Source organism: Tiliqua scincoides, chromosome 5 (assembly GCF_035046505.1).
Source record: "Tiliqua scincoides isolate rTilSci1 chromosome 5, rTilSci1.hap2, whole genome shotgun sequence".
Classification (NCBI taxonomy): Eukaryota; Metazoa; Chordata; class Lepidosauria; order Squamata; family Scincidae; genus Tiliqua; species Tiliqua scincoides.
Genome location: NC_089825.1, coordinates 30,141,923 through 30,149,329, shown reverse-complemented (window position 1 = coordinate 30,149,329; position 7,407 = coordinate 30,141,923). Strand labels below are relative to the sequence as shown.

Genomic DNA, 7,407 nt, shown 5'->3' with positions numbered 1-7,407 from the left:
TAGTATTACGGACGCATCAGGCATTCTGCGCTTCCACTTACAGTAAGCTACACTGTCACAAGCATCACCAAAAGAGGTGTGTCTGTTAAGCTGTCATGGATGTGAAAAGCACAAATTATCACCAGCGGCGCTGCAGTCAAGATGTGTGAGGTTCAACTTGTGTGTCCACACAAACCATCAAGTTGTTCACACGCACACAAAATAATGCAATGGCATCACCAGTTCCGGTATTCATTTACACCAGGGATGACCAAATAAGCTTAACGTAAGAGCCATATATGGTTGGCAACCTTCAGTCTCGAAAGACTATGGTACAAGCCTACAGCACCCAGTATTCCCAGGCGGTCTCCCATCCAAGTACTAACCAGGCCTGACCCTGCTTAGCTTCCAAGATCAGACGAGATTGGGCATGTGCAGGGTATATATGGTAAACTTACAAAGTTTGAGAGCTGCAATATTTAAGAAGCATTTAAATTCTGAAATAAATTTATTTACCATGAGCATTAAACCTATGTTTTAATTCAGTGGACTCTGAGTTTATACAGGTTGAGTCTCACTATTTGCAAGGGTTCCTTTCCAAGAACTTACCGAATGGCAAAAAAAAAAACACACTATAGCAAATCAATTTAAAAAACAAAGTTTCTTTGCTCTGGTGATTTGAAAACAGCCTTGCTGACCTTTGTAATGCACACAGAGGCCATCAGTTTCTCTCCAGGAGCTTAGGCTTCACTAGGAGGCAGCAATCCTTCCCTTCGCCAGGAGCCCCAGCAAGGGGGAAAGAATGGAGATGGTGATAATCGCTGCCATTTAGCCTTCTTTCATATGCTGGGGGCGGAAGGGAGGAGTGAAGCTTGCAGAGAGAATGATTGATGGATTGTCAGCACACTGCCCTCTGGCATTATTATTCCTTTAATTTAAAGGGCCCTTCTCATCAGCTTTAGACAGAAAAATCTGTGGATACTTAGGTTATACCTATAATCACTTGTATGACTGTCTCTCTGCAACAGTAAAAAGCAGTTTTTTAAACTGTGATTTTAAAGGGGTGCATTTTTCCCCTTCTCCGGGGATCAGCACATTCTTTCTCATTTGCAGGGGCCATTCGTGTTGAGTCAAATCCGTGTATAAAAAATCCGTGTATAACAAGGCTGGACCTGTACTTGGCAAATAATTCTAAAACTTGAAAAATTCTTTTTTTACTTTTTATTTTAGTTGGGATGCAAAAAATACCAGAATGAGTAGAGCAGTGTTTCTCAAACTGTGGGTCAGGACCCACTAGGTGGGTCATGAGCCAAGTTCAGCTGGGTCCCCATTCATTTCAATATTTTTTAAAATATATTCGACTTGATGCTGCCATGGTATGTGACTGCATTTGGGGAAATGTTACAGACCTGTACTTTGACCAAGCTACTATGTATAAGCTTTTAACAATGATAGTAAATGGGACTTACTCCTGGATAAGTATGGGTAGGATTGCAGCCTAGGATTGTTAAAAATTTTCCTGCTTGATGATGTCACTTCCGGTGGGTCCTGACAGATTCTCATTCTAGGAAGCGGATCCTGGTGCTCAAAGTTTGAGAACCACTGGAGTGGAATGTGATGCCAGGATGCTCCACCCATCCTTTCTGCTTCAGAAAGGGCCAGTGGGAGTAAGTGGCACTAGACCTGCAGCTAAGAAGTAGGAGGGGGTTTCCTGATGCTGTGCCTTGTCTCACTCGGCATGTCTAAGCAGCCAATTAGGCAAGGAGGAGGTGGCAGCAGCAACAACAGTGGTGCTGTGTTTCTAAAACTTCTAAAATTATTTTTATTATTTTTTAATTTGGGGGGGGGGGCAGGTTTGTATTCTCAGCAATGCAATGAGTCCCTGCACCTAAAGAACACATCAGGGAGAATGACCAGACTTTGTGGATGTGCTAATTTTCTATAAGCAGAGTGATAATTTTTTTCCCCCACAGAGGCACACTTAAACACGAAACCCATCTGCAACCTGATATCATCCATGAAAAGAATGCTTTGATTGTGTGAATGGGTGCTTGTTGGCACTTTTTGAGAGGCTTGAAATTATGCACAAGCTAAGGTGTTATGCTCCCTTAGGCTGCGATCCTATGCACGCTTATCTGGGAGAAATCCCACTGAATTCAATAAGACTTACTTCTAAGTAGACATAGGATTGTGCTGTTTGTTTCATGACTGCATGCAGTCCTTGAACATCTTGATGCACATGCTGGTTTCATTCCTGTGCGTCCAACTTTGCAATGCAGTACTGCATTTGTTCTCCAGGATCACAATTATAATTTGCCAGGGTAAGTGAAGCCAAAACGCCTAAACAGGAGCAACCTGGGCAGCAGACCCATCAACAGCACTTTGCTTAAGGGAGTAAATTCCCCTAGAAACAAGCTGCCACCCCATGGTGAAAAGATTACATCCCAAAATGAAGAAAATGAATTAAGCTCATTTCTACAAAGGACTGCCCTTGGTCCACTGAGAGTCAAAGGGCATCTGGGAAACTATAATTACTTGTGTTAAAGAGAAATAGCCATAGGAGGTTGTCCAGCTTCACGATATAATTTAAAAGAGCAGCCTGACTTCAGGGGATTCTTAGTGTACATGTGGGTGAGTTGCAAAGCCCGGGGAAAATGCTTTTGGTATGAAAAATTATTTTGGGAATATAAATGGAAACACCCATTCAATTTTTTTTTTTTTATTCTGAATCAGTGCACGGAAAAGTTGACTGCCTCTGATTATATGACCAGATGTAGCAAAGAAAACATTCTGATACAGTACCATTAACTTTTTTTTTTAATCTATCAGGATTTTTTTTTTTTTAAAAAGTGCAGCCCTCTGATCCGAAATGCTAATTGCCAAACATCTTGGAAATAATCGTAGGTCTAAATGGTTCTTTGCTTTAATCATGCATGCGAAGATTTCCTTCCTCCTATTTTTATCTGCTCTATTCAGTAACATCCAGTGAAGTGTAGCAGGTACTTTAAATCTCCAGGAAAGGAGACACTGACCTTTAACTGCGGCTCCCATTGACTTCCTATAAATGAGTAACTCTTTGTCAAAGCCAACAGATGAGGGATGCTTCTTACATTGCCTTTTGCTATGCTCCAGATAATTGCCAAGGGGGGGGGGGGGTGGCATAGGAGATGCTTGCTTGCAACAGTTGCAATTTGAGACAGTATTCTTCGTTCAGAATTCAGTTGTGAAATAGCGCATTGTTGTTGCATGGCTTATTTATTTCTTTGGAAGAATTAAGAAAATAAGAACAGCCCCGCTGGATCAGGCCATAGGACCATCTAGTCCAGCTTCCTGTATCTCACAGTGGCCCACCAAATGCCCCAGGGAGCACACAAGACAGCAAGAGACCTGCATCCTGGTGCCCAACCTTGCATCTGGCATTCTGACATAACCCATTTCTAAAATCAGGAGGTTGCACTTACCTCATTGAATGCTGCCTTTTGATCTCCAAGGATCCCCAATGCAGCTTATCGAGTCGTTCTTGAAGTTCCCCCCCCTTTTTTCTTGTCTTTAGGGTTTGATTAAAGACTGGGATATGATTGGGATCTATGCTGCTGGGTGAGGGAGATGGTGGTATTATTAAAAACTGTTAATAATACAGAGTTGACCCACTTTATCCACAGGGTTGCAGGGAGAAGTCAGAAAACAGCCTTTTCTACCATAGTGCTATAAAATGTGCAAAAGTGTTTGCAGGGCTATGAGGAATTCAGTGGTGCTGCCGAAGCCACTTTCAGATCATGCTGGGGTGAACCAGAGATAAGGGAGGGGGTCGAGCAAATGGAAGTGGCTTCCACAGTGCCATTGAGCATGCTGCAGCCCTGCAAATGGCACCATTTTTCAGCACTATGGTAGAAAAGGCTATTTCCTGACTTATTCTGACTTTTAAAAAGAATTCTAAAAGAGGATACCAGTATCCATTGGGGGGCTCGGAACCAAATCCTCACGGATACCGAGGTCCGATTGGATTTGAATAAAGCAAAAATCATGTAACCCTCAAAATACATGCAATGAATGGTCTCATTGTGCTAGAATTTGAATAAAAATGTATGAGGGTGTAGGTGAATATTTAACTCTTGCTTGGGTCCAGTAAGTAGAGGTATGAGAAATAGTCCAAAAAAGATGTTTATTTGGTGCATCAAGGTGAGATGTACACAGAAACAGCATGCACCAGACCCTTAGCCAGTAACAAACAAAAAATTATATACCCCAGCAAGGAATTGCAAGCCCATCCAATCACATGGCTGCAAAATTCAACAACGCAATCCACACCAAAATCCAATAACCCAATCAACACCCTCCACGTCTCTAAAGTACAGCAAAGGGAAACTTTTTGAGGAATTAGCCCAAGCCAGCTCAGACTGGCTGAGCCAAGCTCTGACTGTTACAGAGCATATGGGTTCATGGCAGGGTTGCCCTATAGGAGGCTTCCCTCTATGGCTTCCCTCCTTTTCTTCTTCAAGGGCCTGAACTTTCATCATCAAGGATATTTCCTATCTCTTACTTGAGATCTCTGGTGGATCATCACAATTACCACTGAACATTGTTGAGTGAATCATTCTAAGAGTTGCCCATAATGTAAGCCAGCTCAAGTATCTGCAGCATTTCAGAACATTATGAGTTAGTTTCACTACTTTCTGTATTCACCCTTTGCCATCTCTATTATTATATTAATGGGAATGTGGCTTTCACAACCTGGACTTCCTGATATCTATTTTAGTATACTATACTCAGATGAGAGGTCTAGCTTTCCATGGCCATTTTTCACTAGAAGCTCTGAAACAAGCCACTGAGCTGTTAAGGCGGTGATCCTTACCTGGGAGTAAATCCCATTAAGCTCACACAATAATGATGGACTATTATTTGACCTCCTGGCTATTCTGCAATGGCTAAAAGCCCCTTTGGTGTGTTTTTGGTGCTTCTCAGTGAGCTTCAAGAACAGGAATAAATATAGTATGGGGAATTAGCAGAGTCAGTACTGTCCTCAGTTCACTGCTAGTACCACTATAACTCAGGCATAATGCTGCATCCAAAATTACAGATTCAAGACCCTGTTCATCTGAACATTCCTCCCTAAATTAGCTCCTCAATTAATCCTTTAAAAGGTCTTTAATTACATCAAGAATCCCCTAAAGTGCCTTCTTTCCTTCCCCATCTTTCATGCAATATATTCTATTACCTGTACATTAGTTAAGATTTATTGGTGTAACTGATGCTGGAAAATTAACTGTGGGGGGGGGGGAGAGCAGGTCAGCAACATTGGGAAGATATAGCAATGGCATTTGGCTTGATTAACAAAGAGCAATGCAAAAAATACCTACCGAGCATATTCTGCAAAGCAAGGAGGGATATTGAAGGGGGACCATATTAGATGTCTGAAAATCCTGCCATTGACCAAATAGCAGTTAACTTGCATTATACAGTTGTCAGATGATAGGCACAGGTTTGGAATTTGACCCCCTAGGTTAGCGGTTTGAAACAAGTAATTTTGGAGAACTAGAAAACAAATATTTTGCAGGGTGATGGAAATTCAGATTTATTTAGTTAAAAAAAAAGAAAGCTTAAGAACTTGATTAGCAGGCACTTTGTCAAAGAAACCAGTATTTTTAAAATCAAAGTATACTAGAGGAAATGTGTACTTTTAAAATTGGCAGATGGATGGGCAAAAGGGAACGATGTGCTGTGCAGCAATGCAAAAATGTACAATTATCAAACAATGGTGATAAATTGGACTAGAGCAAAACAAAAATGATGAGAAAAATCAGCAACATGGAACACTGTGATTCCGTTCATTCGGATCAAGTCCCCTTTGTAAAGTGGGAGGAAGGAAGGCATTTAAAGAGAACTTGTGGGGGACACACACAAGTCTTATTTGTCCAGCCGTTTGTACATATCCAACAGCCTCTGTGATCTAGCACATTTGGATGCTATATGTTGGCTAACCCATCTAGAAAAATGCAAAGGTGTCACTTGTAGAAAAGACTTATAGCTTCCGGTGGCAGTATATCGTCTAATGGGTCGCGCTCTTGATTTCCTCTCTTCCGTAATGGCAATGAATTGTTTGTCAGTGTGCTGCCAATGAGCTGTGCCAAGCTGGCTGTAGTCTAGCCCATTTCTGCAGTGTTCACTGTGAACTGAATGCTCTTATCAGGACTGCAGGAAAGGCAGAGCCTAGTCATATGCTACCAAGAGATGACTGGTGTGATAACTAAATGAATGGGGACGCATATGAATGATAAGGGAGAGCAAGTGGCCACATTTGCTGTTTGTTTCACTGATGTTTAGGGCAGCAGTGTCTGGGGGATCTAAAGTGAGTTGAAAAGGAGGCTTCAACTTTCATTGATCCAGGTCCATGACAAAGACATGTGGGGATTCTAGTATACGTTTCCTACCCCTGTTACAGACACTCTCTTTTCCAAACATGTGTGCAGTTTCCATCTTGGTTTCAGAGCCGGGCAGATCTCTCTGATCTGTGAAAAAAAGTGAGATGCTTCCAAGGAAAGGTCTCTCTGTGGTTGATTAAATCTGGGTGCTTGAAGTCTGAAAAAGGATAGCTAGCAAGAGCAAGTCCTGCCTGAATGTTAAATTAAATTACAATTGCCCAACTGTGTAGTTCTTTTCAGACTCTGGGTCAAGAAGTCCTTCCATCTGAACCTGAGCTAACACACCCTGCCACACTGTTGTCAATCAGGAACTCCCCTGGATCAAGCTCTTTTGTGTCCCCCTGGAAAAACTCAATCAAGGCCAGGAAGCTCAGGAAAAAGCTCCTCAAACTCCTTTGTCCTGCCAAATATTCCTTTGTTTCCTTTGTGAAAAGCCCTATAACTTCCCAGCTCTGGAAGCAGATTTGGGGGTTCACTTCAGAAGCAAGAAGCTGAGGACCATCTCTCTCTCTCTCTCTCTCCCTCCTAAGAACCTGGGAACTTTGCAGCCCTGCTTTGCTGCTCAGGAAGGACTTCGCACTCAAGCCACTTCTACTCAGAAGCAAGTCCTATTTTGTTCAAAGGGGCTTACTCTCAGGAAAGTATGGTTAGGATTGCAGTCTAGGTTAGGTGATGTCTCTCCCCCCCCCCTTTTGATCTCTCTCTGTTTCTCTCTCTCTTTTCCCCCAAAGATTCAGGGCCCAATACTATCCAAATTTCCAGTGCTGGTGCAGCTGTGCCAATGGGGCATGCACTGCATCCTGTGGTGGGGAGGCAGTCACAGAGTCCTCCTCAATGTTAGGAAGCATTTGTTCCCTTACCTCTGGACTGCATTGAGGTTGCACTGGTGCTGGAAAGTTGGATAGGATTGGGCTCTCAGTCATCTTTCCAACTAACTCCTGCTGTTCAAACACAGCTATCTGCAACTATCTTTCTCCTCTGTAACTGACTTGAAATTAAACATGCCTTT

At 42.5% G+C, this 7,407-nt stretch overlaps 1 pseudogene; it reads right to left on the bottom strand.

The window, feature by feature from the left end:
- Positions 1–316: 316 nt before the first annotated feature.
- Positions 317–433, bottom strand: LOC136655130 (5S ribosomal RNA; annotated as a pseudogene).
- Between the last annotated feature and the right edge of the window lie 6,974 nt (positions 434–7,407).